We start from the raw sequence: 17,240 nt of genomic DNA on the forward strand, positions 1-17,240 counted from the left end.
TAGTTGTTTTGCAGCTCTTAAGACATTTTGTGACACTTGATTTGCTCCTATTTGTAGTTTTTGGTTTGTCTTTTAAGTAATTTTGTGCCTATTTGTTGTTGGTTTATGTCTCTTGGTTGTTGTTTTGTCTAATTTTAGTTTAGTTTTTGTGTGTGTGTCTTTTTGCAGTCATTCTGCATCTCAAGTCATTCTGTGACACTTGAACGCTTATCTGTTCCTATTTACAGTTGTTTTGTGTCTATTTAAAGTTGTTTTGTGTCTCTTTCTTGGTTTGTCTTTCTCTACAGTTATCTTGTGTCTCTTTGTTGCTGCTCTGCATCTCGTTTTCATTTTATCCAATTTTTGTTGTTGTTTTTTTGTCTCTTTGGAGTCATTTTGTGCCTATTTGCAGTTGTGTTGGTTCTCTTTAAAGTTGTTTTGTGTCTTTTTTTGTCATGTTGTGTCTCTCCAGTCTTTTGCGCTGTAGGTACGACTTCAATGCACCGAGGTTTTCTTTGGTTGAATTGATTTTTGCATCTCTCCGGTCATTTCCTGTCTCTTCAGTTGTTTTGTTTGTGTTTGCAATCGGTTTGAGCCGATTTCCAGTCATTTTGCATCAGTTTTTAAGTCATTTTGCATCTTCCTGCAGTAATTTAATAGACCTCTGTTGTCATTTTACATCTCTCTTCATGCAATGCGTGAAAACATCAAACCTGCCGAACATCAGCGTGTTAGCATTTAGCTCAAAGTAAAGGTTCCTCCTTAAAGCATCACATTTCCGTCCAGACTAACAAGCTGCCGGCTGGAGCTTTGTAACGACTGATCATGACCCGGAATGTTAAACCATCACGTCGCTATCGTCTCCGTCAGTGGACAAAAAAAAAACAAGGCCGATGCAAATATCGCCCAACGCAGGAAAGAAGAAATGCTAAAAGTTTGAAGACAAGAAACCGAATGAACGCTCTGAGATGACTCAGCATTTGTTGTTGCGTTTCGTGTAATTTGCAATATTTTCGTCCAAACTCCTCGTCTGACTCGTGGCCTTAAGGTGAAGCACAACAACATCAGGGTTTCTCATTCTGGACAGCCTTTCACGAAACTCCACTTCTTCCCGTCTCTGAGCCGGAGGTGGACGTCGGCGGCTCGGTTCGCGCGACCGAAGACGAACAAAGAAAAACAAAACAAAACAAAAAACCAAGCGGAGAACAAACATGTTCCACAAAAATGGAGGGCAGAAAATGTCAAGCCGGATAGCGACGCTTCGTTTGCTCTGCAAACACCAGAACAGAGTCTGCAAAATAAAAACTCTAAATCCTCCTCGAAGTTCAGAGGATCCGGTCGCGGTGCGTGTAATCCTCATTCTGTTTAATCTGTTGATTAACATTCATTTTCTCTCGACACGAGGAAAACATACGAGGCAGTTTAAGGCGGACTTAGTTCCTTAGTTTAAAAAAAATGCGGCAAAAACTGTGAGAGCGACGATGTTTGTAGTTTAAAGTACAGGAAGAGGCGCCGCTCTAGGACTCGGTAAAGACGACCGATCCGACTCTTTAATGTACGTGTGGAAATCCACTTTTAAAATACAGCCGTGAAGCTCAAAACTCAGGGAGGAAGACGCTCCTCGATGAGCTGTTTGTGGTTCAAGCATCAACGAAACAACAGGTTTCACTGTTTGTTCCAGTGACTGAGTCCGATGTTTAGCACGTTTCCAATTATCAGCGTTGTTGTTTTGTTTTTTTTTCACCCTCAAACCAATTCCCGATAAAATAAACGAGTTTAAAAATGTGCTGCTTCAGCGCCGACGCGTTCCGTCGAGTTATCTGATACCGACGTCTCTTTATCTGTTGTTTCCAAAAGCAATAAAAAAAATACAAAGTCGGGGAACTTTGCACGTCCTGGCAGCGACGCTACGCACAAACTATGCAGAAGTTGATTCAACCAGCTGCTGCTTTCTGTCCGTCTCTTCATGTGACGTAGTTTGACTTTTATCACGGTGGTTAAATATTTACAGCATCTTCTAAAAAGTAATCCAAAAAAATCGAGTAATCATACATACGATAAATTATGTTGGAAAATCTGATTTGTTCAAAGCAAAAAACGGAAACTATATAAGTTTTTAAGTCACTGTTCTGAGCTGCGTATGTAAACGATCACCAGAATTACGAGATGACAACCGAATGCCTCGTTTTTACGTCTCTCGAGTTGTTTTGTGACGCTTTGCGGTTGTTTTGCATTTGTTTGCAGTCGTCCTTCGCCTTTTTCTAGTCGTTTTGTCTGTTTACGGATGTTTTGTTGCGTTTTTACACGTTAATATGTGTAATAATTTCTGTCAAATCGTAAAAAAATATGCAGAATATTGTTTTTAATGATCTAATTAAAGTTAAAAATGATTGTGATTGTACCAGATATGACGTGTAGTCTAACAAAATGGCTAAAATCTGTCACGTAGCGGCAAATGGCACAAATAATTCAAGTTAAATTTAATAAATGAACTAAACAGTCCCCCTGAGGAGAATCTGCAGCATCACAGCAGTCCAAAAAATGCAGGAAAACATCAGTAGAAAGTAGAAATAAACAACAAATAAACATAAATATAAATAAAATTGAGCAGATTCTTCCATAAGGGGAAGAAAATACATTTAAAACATGTGGAAGTCTGCAAAAATTCTGATAACTGTTTCAAATGTTGGTGAAATAAAGACGTTTTGGGTGATTTTATACAGTAAAACTGAGTTTATGGTCACACATACATGAGTTGTTCGTGATAATGCAGATTTCTGACGTTATTCACAGTTTTGACCTTTACAATCGACACGTGAACGACCGCCGTTCTCCGTGATTTTACAAGATATCAGCAGAAAATGTCAAAAATAACAGTTAGAAAATGATACTGCACATAGTTTCTCTTTGAAATAATGGAAAATATCTGCATTTAGATGGTTTAAATGCAATAAAAGCAAAGTGTGTGAAGAACTTTAGCAGGAAAAGACAAAAAAAATATCCATAAATGTCGTTGATATTGTGCAAATTCTTCCATATGTTGGCAAGAAATCAATTTAAAACACGTGGAAGGCTGTAAACATTCTGAAAACGGTTTCAAATATTGGTAAAATAATTTATTTTCAGTCACCATTCAGTCAACTATTAGCTTTCTCTGTGATTTTTACAAGACGTCAATAGAAAATGTCAAAGATCACGGTTACAGAATTACATCATACATAGTTTTTCTTTCAAATAATGGCAAATAGCTTGATTTCGATGGTTTAAATACACAAAAATATCCATAAATGTCGATGATACTGTGCAGATTCTTCCATATGTTGAATAAAATGCATTTAAAACACGTGGAAGGCTGTCGAAATTGTGAAAACGGTTTCAAAAATTGGTTAAAATAACGACGTTTTAGGCTATCGTAGTAAAACGGTGTGATTTAATGGTCACACATTGTAAAAGAATTGGTTGTGATAATGCAGGTTTTTGACATTATTCACAGTCGACATGTAAATGACCGCTGTTCTCCAAGATTTTACAAGATGTCAAGAGAAAATAGATAACAGTTACAGCATCCTATACACTATGCACAGTTTTTTCTTTTAAATAACAGCAAATATCTTGATTTAGGAGGTTTAAATACACAACAAATATCCATAAATACAGTCGATATTCTTCCATCTGTGCTCAGGAATCACACTGATGTCGTTTCGTAGCTTCGTAGCCTCGTTTCCCCGAACGCGACTCCATTTCTTGTGGACTCGATGCTCTGTGAGGAGGCGGCAGCGCGGGAATGTCACGGTTTGTGTTTTGCAAACGAACCCGCTGCTCCTGAAGTCGGATCCGTTTGTCAGGAGCGTGTCCACGTTGTGCATCCTGCTCGCCCCGGCGGGAGTCGGAGGCGGCAGCAGGATCCGTTAATTCGGGGGAAACTTCCGTCCTGGCGCTCGATCGGCAGAACTTCCTGCCAGAACGTCTCCCCGAGCGGGAAGGACGAGCCGGTGTCGAGCTGCTCTCTGGTTCTGACGCCTCGCATGTTGGATCTGCTGCGTTTCGTGTGTTTCCGGAACACCAGCGTCCTGTTTGCTCAAAGTTCAGCCCAAAAATGTAAAAAATACACAGAAAAAAAAAGAAACAGTGGAAGACTTAAAATTCCAAACAACGTGAAAATAATGACAGCTGTTGGTAAAATTATGACGTTTTAGGTGATTTAAATAAAAAAAATAGGAAAAATTCATGGTGACACGTTTTCAAAGGATCATTTATGGACATTATTTTTATTTATTTTTTTGTTACAACCAACATAATAAATTAATGTTTCTTTCTATGATTTTACCAGAAATTAATTAAATTCTTTACCATCTTCCTGTTCTTAAACATCTGTACATTATTTATTTTATTTATTTTTTATGATTTAATTACAGTAAAATATTTTTGTGCTTTCATGGTCAAGAGACACAATTTTCAAAATAAAAGTATTTAATCTGTGCCTGTTTAAAGTCTAAATAAATACATTTATTTTCTGTAATTTTATCAGATATTATTTGTTATTTAACAAAACAGGGAAAGCATGTAAAATAGCAGTTTTATTGTATTTATTTAGCCATTTTTCAATTCTTAGTATATTGATTTATTTTTTTTTTTAATAGAAAATTTATGTAATATGTTTGTTTTTTTGGGATCTAAATACTGTTGAAAGTAAAAAAAAATTCATGCTCTAAAAGAACGAGTTCTGATTTGTAAAAGTGCAGATTTTTAAAGCAGTTACTGACATTATCTGTAATTTTACAAAACAGGATAATCTGTGAAATAATAATAAGTTGCTCGAGCATTTAGAGTTAAAACATGTAGAGAACATCAGTAGAACGTAGAAATAAACACAGGATGTACATAAATCCTGTTAATATCGTCCAAATTCTTCCACATGTGGACGTTTAAACATCACACCGGTTCCTCTGGAGGTGAGAAACAGACACGGCTCGGATTTATTTATTGAGAAACGAGGAGCAGAAACACTGATTTAGACGTTCAAAATATTAACAATGCAGATACACGGAGGTTGAATGATCTGAGGATGCATTCAGGAGGATTAGTTCTGTCTGCCTTTGTGAGATCAACATGTTTCAGGAGGTTAAAGTTTCAGGTTTAGTCTCTGAATAAAAGCCCATTCTAGCCGCTGTGGCCTGGCAGAACGTGGATTTGTGAGATAACAGAGGAGGCAGACGTCTCCCCACGGCGGCTACAACCAGATCCCACATTGTTCCTCACACAGCCGCCCTCGTTTCGCTCACAAAACCGGGCTGCGAGTCGTCGGCAGGACAATAAACTCCTGGAGTTCATGTGGGTACGCCGTCCGGCTCCGTCGATGGGACCAATACGCCTTTTGTCTGCTTTTAATGAGACGTCCCTTTATTCCGTCGTCGGGACTGGATGTGATTCTTAACGGACGATTAAAGGGTTGCCAGGCAACGCCGTGCGTAGACGGAGCGTTTAAAAGGGCCGGCGCTGAGAGGTCCGGATGTTTGACCTGATTGTCTGGCTGGAGTGGGATGTTTGTGTTCGGGTCGAGTCCAGCGTGAGGACGAGTCCGTCTGCTGGGAGCACGACGGGTCGAGTCAGGACCGCTCCGACATCCCAGAATAAGAGAAGTTGGTTTCACTCAAATGTCCCCAAAATAAAGGGAACAGGAAGTCCATCTATCCTTTATCTATGCCCTGAAGGAAGAACCTCCAGACTGATCAACAGCTTTAGTCCACCAGCTGTCAGAATCCAGATATACAAACACTTCCTTATTTAACTGCTGAAGAAACGCTCTCTCATCTTGTACAGCAAAACCACAGTAAACTTGATCTGATTGGTCTCTACGTTTGATGTCGCTGCTGTTTCACAGATGTTTTCACTTCAATGGTCCTTTAACTTTAAATATGTTTAAATATGTTTTACTTTTGTTGCATAACAAAGGAGACTATGTGGTCTAATTTGGGCTTCTTTGGAGTAGTTCTCACATTCTCACAGTGCTTACCTGAACAAGAACTGAATATCGTCATCAGTAATATCGGTTGTCGGCGATATCAGAAATCTTAATATTGGCATCGGACAGAACTTTTGTTATCGTGCATCACTACTGTTTAGTTTTGAGTTCTTCTGGACAGTTGGACCGTTATGACCAGGTTTGAGTGCACTAAGCCTGTCGTGTTCACTCTTGCAGCCAACAGCAGAACCTGCAGCTCAGACACTTATTTCAAGTCATTTGGGACAATAGTTTGTTACTTGGGATAACATTTGGTCATTGTGGACAAATTTTAAATCATCTAAGATAAGCTTTGAGTCGTCGTGGACAAATTCTGAGTCATTTAATTATTCAGTTTTGAGTTCTTCCGGACAGTTGGACCAACATTTTGGCCAGGTTTGAGTGCACGAAGACTGGCGTGTTCACTCTTGCAGCCAACAGCAGAACCTGCAGCTCAGACATTTTACAGTTTTCATGTCAATCTCGACAATCTTTGGACACATTTTGAGTCCTTGTGGACACGTTTGAAGTCATTTTGGAGACATTTTGAATCATGTTAGACTGATTTTCAAGTCATTTGGGACAATATTTTTGTCATTTTGGACTACTTTTGAGGCATCTCAGACAAGTTGCATTTATCTCGGAAAAGTTTTGAGTCATCGTGGACGAATTTTGAGCCATTTTGTCCACATTTTAATTGGCTAGTTTTGAGTTACTCTGGACAATTGGACCAACATTTTGTCCAGCTTTGAGTGCAGGAAAACTTTCTGAAAACGGCACATCGACCTTTTTTCAGCACATTGAACTTTGAGGCTGTTTGAACGACAACATCTCAGGAACTATTAAAGATAAAAACCTACAATTTCAGCTCTTGTTTCACATCATGTCATTGATTCAGAATCTGCAATATGGTCTTTGAGCTCTTATTGACAAAAACACTGACAATGCAGAAGTCAGCTGGTGATAATTTTGTGAACCACGTGTAGCTGAACGTCACAATAATTCAAAACTAAACATGTACAACACTTTATAATAAGAAATACTTGGTCACAAAGATGAAGAAGAAGCTGTTTCTGTTTAACTTTTCAAACAGTTTTAGCAGGTATGACCACAAAAACCAAAATACAACTAGTTAGCCTGATCCAAGTAGAAAAGAAAACGAATATTGAGGATTGGGAATCAATTTTCAGGATTGTTTCTTTCGTAGTTCCTGAGATATTGTTGCTTAAACATCCTTAAATTTCTATGTGCAAGAAAACGTGCTAAAAGTAGATTGATGGGCAATTTTATTATGAAAAGTATTTGATAAAGGAAGTTAAAGTTTCCCAAATATCTGCATATTTTACGCTGTAAACATTTCAGGCAAGTCGGAGATGGTCGAGCAGAAACTGTCCAAAAAACAATGAGCGGATGTAAGCTGTAATGACCCCGTTTGCATCAGGTGGAGTAAACAAAGACGCCGTTAAATAGAACGAAAGCGACGCAGCGAGGATCCAAATCAAACCAAAAGAGAGAAACGTGTCATTTGTGGAGGGGAAGCGTGGAGGACAGCACATCCCCACAGGGTGCAGATGACTTTCCTCCCACAAGGGTTCAGACGGATTCAGGGCTAAGACGGAGATCTGGGCTGAAAAACATCTGGACCGGCAGTCAAAGAGACAAATCCCAGATCCCCCCCCGACGGTCCAGAACACAAAAGGGTCGACGCCGAGCAGAAATAGAAAACGTGGGGGAGCTGGGAACCGGGCGGTAAACAGATACGGATCTGTCAGCCCTTCATTCGCTGCTTTCCTGCTTCCAGGCCTCACAGCGGAGATAAATTCACCCTAATTAATATGTAAATGTGCTGACATTTACCACAGGATTTTGTTTATTCAAGTGCTGGCGTCTAATGACTGCGCCCATCAAATGCTGCTTTGTGTTTCGTACACTAAATTCCCTTCTCGGTTCGATGTAAATTCCGGCGGGGCAGCAAATGAGGCGTCCTGAAAACGATGTCGGCTAATGTCGGCCTGTAGATTAGAGCCACTCCGTCCGTTTGTTTGTCTGCACGACGTCACGCGAACTCATGAATACGAACACGTGTGCGTATGAGCTGGAAAGGCTTCCCGGTTGTGTGTAAATAACAACACACCTGCTGCTACGCTTTAGCGGCCGCTTTTGATCGACGCTCGTCTTTGGGAAATTGTTGGTTTATCTCCGCGAATAGTTATTTAAACCAAAACCTTCAGGCTGATTGACAGCTGAATGACAAGTTCGCGCAATTTAGGCACAAGAAAGGGAATTTATTGTAAATTGCACGTCGGATGGTCGGGTGAACACTTCCCAACGTGTCTCCGTCGACCGTTTTTGCTTTAACTTTGACAGCAGCTGTCTTCATACCTTCGCTGCTAAACTACTGGTGTCACTTTTCATCCAAACTGCCCAACCCAACGCTTTTAAAAATCCCTCCGACATCCGAAACCGTTTGGGGGAAATACGCACCATTCATCAAATGCGACTCACTTATCGAATGAGCTCTCGTCGTTCAATTTAGACCCGTGATCAGCCGCTGCTCGGCGAGAGGCCGGAAAAACTGCGAGATAAATCAACATTAACGAAGCCGACGTAATTGAATTTGAAAGTAAATAAGCTGAGCAGCGGGAGTTAGGAGATGCTTTTTGATTGAAATGGAGCGCTGTAAAATAACAGCCGAAGCGTCGTGAAAAATACACGAGTACAAATCACCAAGTACCCGAGTCAGACCGACATACTTCTATATGTTATACAGTTGAAACCAGAAGTCTACATCCACTGTATAAAAAGACACGTAACCCGTCAAACGTCAGAAGTCTACATCCACTAAGATGCCTTCAAACTATTTGGGAAAGCCCACATGATGATGTCATGGCTTTGGAAGCTTCTAATTGGTTAGTTGCCGACATTTGAGTTAACTGGAGGCACACCTCAAACACGCTGCTTCCTTTGGTGACAACGTGGAAAATCAGTCAAAACTTCCAGATGCCTGAAGGTTCCTCGTTCATCTGTTCAGACAGTTCTATCAAGTATAACCACCATGAGAACGTCCAGCCATCATAGGCTCAGGAAGGAGACGGTTCTGGTTGAAATGTGCAAATCAACCCCAGAACAGAAGCTGAAGACCTTGTGACGATGCTGCTGAAGCTGGTCAGAGAGTCATTATCCACAGTGGAACCAGTCCTGTACCGACATGGGCTGGAAGGCTGCTCAGAGAGGAAGAAGACATCACTCCAGAAGAAACATAGAAAAGACAGATTACAGTTTGTAGATGCACACAGGGACAAAGAGCTTCATCAGTGGAGACATGTCCTGTGGTCTGATGGAACTAAACCTGAACTGTTTGGCCTTAATGACCATCAGTACATCTGGAGGAAAAAGGAGGAAGCTTGAAGCCTGAGAACACCATCCCAGCTGTGGAGCACGGGGGTGGCAGCATCATGCTGTGGAGGGACTGGTGACCTTCACACAGTAGATGGTATCATGAGGAAAGAACATGATGAAGCAACATCTCCAGACATCAGCAGGAAGTTAAAGCTTTAAATGGGTCTTCAGATGGACGATGACCCTCAGCATAGCTCCAGATTAGCTACAGAGAGGCTTCAGGACAACAGAGTCAGTGTTGTGAAGCGGCACTCAACGCTGAACTTGATGCAAAAAAAAAACTGATCACAGATTTATTTACTCGTTCTCTGACTGCAGCAGAGCCTTCAAGACGATCTTCAGAACCCACCTGAACACACTTTACGTGTCCGCCTTGCGAGTCAGCGCCGATGAAGACATTTGCACTAAACGCAGATGTTTTCAGTCGGAGCAGGTCGGCGTTCAGGCTAATTTGACGTCCGTTCAGGTTGAAGACGGGTGAAGCAGCAGCAGGGTTTCGACCCGGTTCGTCTGTTCGTGGCCTCAGAGTTCTAATCAGACGAGTAAATAAAGCAAAATGGACCCGACGGTGCTGTTTACGGTGTTCGTGTTCCTGAATAATTTAAATATTAAGGATTAAAACTCTCCATAAATGAAGAGCACAGATAATAAAACGAAGACCCTACAGCGTTATTAATTATTCACCTTCGAAATTAGAACTTAAGTTACGACCCGACTAATCCAAGGATGCCCCGGATTCACTCTGAGCTTCGTTTTCTTTCTTTTTTTTTATTTTGTTGTGTATTATTTTGTGTTTATACTTGAGTTTATGTTTTATTGTATTTTTTAAAAGGCAACCGTTTGCATCAATCTTTTCCAGTTCAGACAATTTCTGATGAAGTTACGTTCAATTAACGAACGACAACAAACAATCAGACTCATTTCATTGTTCCGACTCATTTTTGTTTGTTCATTTAAAGGATTTCTGTGTTGTTCATTTCTTTAACAAGTTTGTAGGTTTTTAAAAAATCAGTTGCTCCAGCGAGTAGACTGAAAATAAAAAGTCAAAGTGAAGAAAAATGAACTTTTAAAACTATTTCAGTGAGTTACTTTAAATTGAGTTTAGTTTTTAATCGACTCATGCAGAATTTTTAGTTGTTTAGTTCAATGTTTGCACCTTCAAAGCTTTACCTGAATCATTTTTGCATTTAATTCAGGACTAAGTCGGTGAATCTCATTCACTGCTCATAACTGTGTCTTTAAGAGGAAACACGGTGACCGGATCAGAGGCTTCAGCTCTGCAGCTTCACCGTGTTTCTGTTCTATTATAATCCACTCACGGCCAATTAAACGTCCGTCCACATCTTGTTAAGGTTCAGCCGCCTGGTAAAATTCCTCGGCTTTCAGGTTTCACACATTAAAACGACGGCAGCGGCAGAAACTAATTGCGCCTCTGTTTGCGTTAGCGGCGGCGCTGACAGAAGCCGAGCGAACAGGAAGCTGCCCGCCAGCGGCGCCCAAATCATCGGAGGTGAAGAAACGGTTTGATGTAAATGTGCCTAAACATGCAGAAACAAACTCCAGGTTGTTTTAAAAGTGTGAAGGCAGGAGCCGACAAAGCGGCTGAACAGAACAAAGGCCGGGCAGTTAATTGATAAGACGTGGCTCAGGAGGCAGCTTTCAGAGACGCTCGTCCTTTATGAAGCATCATGTATCTGTTTGGAAGCTCGAAACCTGAACCTCTGGGTCTGACACAAACGGGGGATGGGGATGACAATGAGGTGAACACGGGAGGGGAGTCGATGCCAAACGTCCTTTGGCGAGAGCAGCTTTTGAAACATTCAAGTGTTGACGAGCAGCAGCTCCGGTTCAAACTGGGCTTTTCTTGCACAAGCAGAAAAAATCACATGAATTTACTTCTGCTGCAGCTGGTTTCACATTTCACTGAATAACGTCTCGTTGATCGTGACCTGAGCGCTGCTGAGGTTCTGATGTGGAGCTCTGTTGTGTCTCTCTTGGTGTCCTGCAGGGACGACGTTTACCGGACAAAGAAGGTGAAATCTGGTGAGGACTCGACACTGAGTGGTTTACAGCAGATACAAAGGACTGAACGGCTCCAGCAGAGGTCAGTTTTTTACACTTTTCATGCTAGAGAACAAAAAAACACGCAAAGTTTTCGATCGAGGGTGATATCGACGCCCCAGGAAGTTCCTGTCAGTGTGTATCGATGGATGGATCCACATTTCCTACTAAAATACAGTCATTGGTCGATAATTCACCAACTTTCAAGGCCTGTAACATCAGTAGATGGTCCAGAACAGCTCAAATTTGTCCAAAATGACGATGATAAATACTCCTTGGTCGTTAAAATGGGGGGAAAACAGTTCACAGTTTTCATTGAGGCTGGTATTTGAGACCCAGGAAGTTCCTGTAAGTGTATAAATATGGATGAATCCAATCTTGTACTAAAAACACAGACTTTGGTCGACATTTCACCAACTTTCAAGGCCTCTAACATCAGTAGGATTTGATGAATAGTAAGCATGATAAGACTACGTTTCCGGGTTTTTTTTTTTTTGCATTTTTAAAAACTATAATGGGGCAAAATTCTCTAAAATGCCTTCAAGTGTATCAAAAATGAGTAAAAATGGTCCAGAAAGGCTCAGATTTGTCCAAAATGACAATGATAAATACTTTTTGGTCCTGAAAATTGAGAAAAAAGTTCACAGTTTTCAATCAAGTCTGGGATTTGGACCCCAGGAATATGGACGGATCTAATTCAGTGCTACAGTCTTTGGTCGACATTTCACCAACTTTATTTTTACTGTGAATCCAGCTTCATGAACTCCAGAGATCATTGGTTATATTTCCAAATACCAAATGATGAAAGCAGAGCTGCGTTTATGTGGTAATTAGCATCCTTCACTTTAAACTCTCTGTGACTCGTAGGAAACGATCCTGCCGACTGATTAACGGTTCGTTATCTGCACATCAGCCGAACTGAAAGTCGAGCCTTTAGAAATGTAGGACACACACCGGCTCTCTTACGTAACCCGGCGGCGTCGGACGAAGCCCGGAAAGGACGCCGGCGCTCACCTCGTACCGACGAGATGAGAAAGGTTCACATGGGAAGGCGGTGATGCAACAGGCTGGAAACGGAGAAGACAAAGGATCTGCCAGAAACCGAAGGGCTCTGAAGACCGGCGGTGACATTAAAGTCGACTTAGCGTTGACTTTCAGAGGAGAGGAGTCGCTTCACAAATGCCAGAGACTATTAAAATCTCCGCTCGCTGCTTTCTAACTTCGCCGGGGCCGAGACAAAGTGCAGAGAAACGACGGGCCTGATGCAAAACGCTGCTCCTGTTCGCTCAGTCCTGGAAACGAGTTCAAGTTCGTCAGGAGGCTCTGAACTTTTTCTGTGGCTGTAAAAGAAAAAAAAGAGTTTCTGCACTAAAACAGTCTCCGGATGTTCAACACTTTATCGATCGGAGTCATCGGGACTGGATGTGTTTTGGTGGTTGGACTGAAATACGTGTTTTTTAACATCTTTATTTAACATTTTCAGAGTTTTGAATCGTTTGTAGACAAAACAGCTGATCACTAATTAAGAAAATAATGGCCACAATGAGACATATACGTTGTTTGGAGCCATAAACAAGATTTTATTGATCCAAGAGGAAAATTTCACAAGTTTTATCGGCTCAGGTAAAGAAAGAAAATGTAGAAACTACAGCAATAAAAAAAGTCAAGAATCTGTATTTTTTTTTTTTTTTTTAAATATGTAACTGTAAATATTTTACTGTATTTAAATCAGTGACAATGTTATTTCAAAGATATTTGCCATTTAAACAAATAAATAAATAAAAATTGTATGTTAACAACTGAAAAGTGGTCAATAAATCTCTATTTATTAAATTTCAGATAATGTCAAATAAATCCTAGAAATAGATGTCTATATATATATGATATATAATAAATAATCAATTAAAAAAACAGTATTGTTACAAGTTTACTAATTTTCCAAAGTTTTTACATTTTTTGAAATTAGGAAAATATGATATTTAAAATAAAATGTTTGTATATTAAGGATCGAAAAATGTTAACTTAATATTAAATAAATATTATATTCCAGATAATATCTTTTTTTGAAGTATTAATTTACATATTTACTGTGTATGAAAAAAATGTAAAAAGACCAAAACTGTAAATCAAAACTCTTGTTTTTTACAAACAGTAAACGGTTCATTTATAATGTGTAACTACAAAATGACCCCATTTTACTGTCGTCAATTCAACTTCAATCTATATTAATTTTAGCTGTTTGTCGTCCATCTCACACTTTTTTTGTTGCAGTTTTTGAAGGTTTCCCAGTTTTAACAGCCACATTTTCACCTTTTTTAACTTTAATTTTTTTACAGTGTACTTTTAGAAACGTACGATTCTTGTTCAGACACGTTCACGCGTTAGAGTCTTGATTACAAGTTTAGAAAAATCTCCTGCTTTTGGGTTAAATTAAAACTCCGACGCCTCCATTTACTGCGTTACCATGGTGATGGGTCCGTCTGATACGTGATTGGTCGGCTGGAAACGAGCGGCAGCGACGCAGTAAAATGAACGACAGAGATTGGATTAGATTCATGATCCGTTAATCGGATGCAGGTCAGTTGTTGAAGGTGTTTTGTTTGGTTTTTTCCTCTTTTTTTTTTTTTTTTTAAACATCAGGTTTTGTTCCTACTTCTAACCTGCAGCGCCACCTGCTGGCGACACCACGAGTCCGTTTTAACAGAGACGAGCTGAAGTCACGGTTTCTGGTTTGGATGTTTTTGCGACATTTCAGATCACCCTCCCTCCTCCGTCACAGGACTCAAACATGACGGAGACTTCAAGCTGCCGACTCGGCCTCCAAATTCCCCCCAAACGTCAACTCGATCCGACTTCTGCGAGCTGGAAATCTCTCCTCCTAGGAATCTGCCTGAAAGCCGCCTCAGACGTCTGAGATCCGGCTCTGGCTCCGGAGGCTCGAGTCGAACCTTCACGACGATTCTTTGTGCAAATACTCGCGCACAAATACTTCACCTCTGCGAAAAAAACACCATGTCGACAAAGCGGAAATCAAAGAGCGGCGTAAAGTCGCGCTTTTCTGATTGTCGGCGTTTGATGGTTTCCTCCTCGTTGACCTCCGCGTTGGAGACGGAGCAGCTTCAAACCGGCGCCGGCGCTCCAGTCGCGGCTTGATGTGCAAATGTGCTTCCTCCAGAAAATAAACATCAAACGACAGCAAAGTAAAAACAGCTTCTGTGTGACTCTAAAACAGAAAACCTCTAAAAAATAAAAATAAAAAAACGAAGCTCAGGGCGGAGAAATGAATATATTCAACAGATTTTCAACGTTCCAGCTCCTTGTCTCCGCTGAGTTCATCATCGACGGCCTTCTTCTTTCCGGGTTGCCTCCAGGTTCTGATGTTGTGCTTTTTTACACATCGTTGTCGGTGGTTTACGTTCTTCTTCTTCTGCGCTTTTCTGAGCGTTCAGCACTTGTTGCATCGGTTATAAGAGACACCGGACTCGCGTATCGGCATCCGCTTCGCTGTTATTAAGCAAAATAATCCACAAACATTTCCTCTTTCCAGCTGTGACTCATTTTTGTTGATTTATTTCTCGAATGATTTTATGTCATATTTTCGTTGTTTTGGGTCTTGTTTGTGTCGCTTTGTTTATAAATTGTGCTTGTTTTGTTAAATTACAGATAAAATATCAGATAACAAAAAATTTAATCTATTTAAAAAAGTGTAAAAAAAAAAAAAAAAAAGCCAATTTGTAAATAATGTCCATCTCAGAAATCTTTATTTGTACTTCTTCTTTTCCAATTTTTTGTTTTCTGTTGTTTCTTACAAGTTTTTGACGTGATAGAATTTAATATTTCCAGCCATTGTTTAATTTTTTTTACCGTGTTCACCACCAACATTTGATGGTAGTTTCCCTTCAGCGCAGCACATAATCAAGTTCAACTTGTTTTTCTTTCATTATGTGGAGTAACACCGTCCTGTCCTTCTGTTTATTGTGTCAACACCAACACCAGGAGTTTCATTTACACGTGTTCATGCTTCCATCCTCGTAGATGAAGCGTGACACTCAGCGGGTCGACAACAACAACAACAACAACAACAACAACAACACAGGGTGACGCTGTTGAGTCCTGATTGGCGAGAACAAAAAAAAAAGCAGGAACTCCTCGGCGCCGCTAATGTTCTGCCGACACGTTTCTGATCACAGCGAGCGGTCGCGTTTTATTCACGAGACACGCGTCCTTTGTGATGAATAATGCAAGCCGCCTCGCAAACTTCTTTGCGCGTCGTCAAACGAGCGGCGCGTCGCACGTCATGTTAGGACTCCTGATAAACGCGCCGTGTGATGCCTCTGATTCAGACAAAACCCCCACAGTTTGCTCGGCGCCTCAGCCGTCAGCCCGAATGAAAGGACGCCGTTTAAAGTTGTTGAGGAGTCGCAGCCAGGTGTCAGGCGGCGGCTCCGTCGTCGGCAGATCAGACGCCGAACTCTGGATGCGTTAAAAATAAAGCTGTTAACCTCACGGCGAGGAAGCGACGCGCCTCGCTGTGCTCAGCCCGCCGTCCTCCTCCCCTGCACACCGAGGCAGAGCTGCAGCCTTTGCACGAGCGCGAAGCCCTTCAGCCCACGCCGCTGTCACGCTCGCTGACAAGACGCCGACACAACAACGCTCGCAAGTGTTGCAGGGACGGCACAATGCTGCGCTATCTGCAGGGGCGGGTCTGGGAAGCAGCTCTGCCTTCAAGCCACCGTGCATTATTAATAGTTACACTGTTTATCCGGGTGGGAAATGACAAACACACAACTTTACACTGAGACGGTGTCAATAGCTGAGCGGCGGTTACGACTGAAATGTAAGACTGAGCCGTGGGCAATAAGCTTAGCACAAAACAGTAACTCGCATCACCAGAAATGCGACATAAACAGAGAGTTAGAGCATATTTTAATGCTGATTTTTGTGTTTGTGCTTTAGGAGAGATGATGTTTCAGCCTGATGCATGAAGACAAATATCTCTGCTGTTACACAACAACTGATGCATCTGTTTTTACTGTCACCAGCTTTAAATTAAGTAATTGGACTGCACGACTGCAGCCTCATTAGCCTAATTAATTCTAAATCAACATAAAAAGCTGCAAACACTGACGGCTTCTTTGACGCCAGTTAGTTTGAAGTTGACGCTGATTAAAAGTACGTTAAATAAGTTGGACCCAGAGTGTCCGTCAGCTTGGACCAGTTCAAAGCTGAGAAAACATGAGGACGAGCTCAAGTTTTTCTTGCTACCAAAAATAATCCTGGACGACTGTTTCTACAGCACCCATCTCTAAGGATGTCTTTACGTTTTTTTAGTGTTTTTTTCTTGTCCCCGATCCAATCCAAAACCAATTTCCTATATAATACATACTTTAAATATCATAGATCAGCTGTAGTACCTGGCTGTTCCACCAGGTGGAGCCTCTCACTAGTAGACACCGTGGCAACCAGACAAGGTCGGCAGTTTCACGATAGCAAGCAGAGACCATGATGGTGGTTTGGCTAGTAAAGGGTGAAGATGAACGTGACAGTGCATGACCTCCGACTAGCGTACATGCGTCAAATCAAGCCGGGATCAACCAACATCAGCCTTTCCACAAAGACTGTTGTGATGCTTAACATCCTCCGGCCAGAGCTCATGTGTTGAAGTTAAACTAGGATCGACTAGAAGAATATAACAAGCCAGCTGCTGTTTTTACCAGTTCTGACATTTTGGTTGTTGAACACAAACACTGACGGCTGCTTTGACACCAGTTAGCTTGAAGTTGACGTGAGTTGGATGAGT

The sequence above is a fragment of the Stegastes partitus genome, unplaced genomic scaffold, assembly GCF_000690725.1.
Source record: "Stegastes partitus isolate 25-593 unplaced genomic scaffold, Stegastes_partitus-1.0.2 Scaffold1518, whole genome shotgun sequence".
Taxonomy (NCBI): domain Eukaryota; kingdom Metazoa; phylum Chordata; class Actinopteri; family Pomacentridae; genus Stegastes; species Stegastes partitus.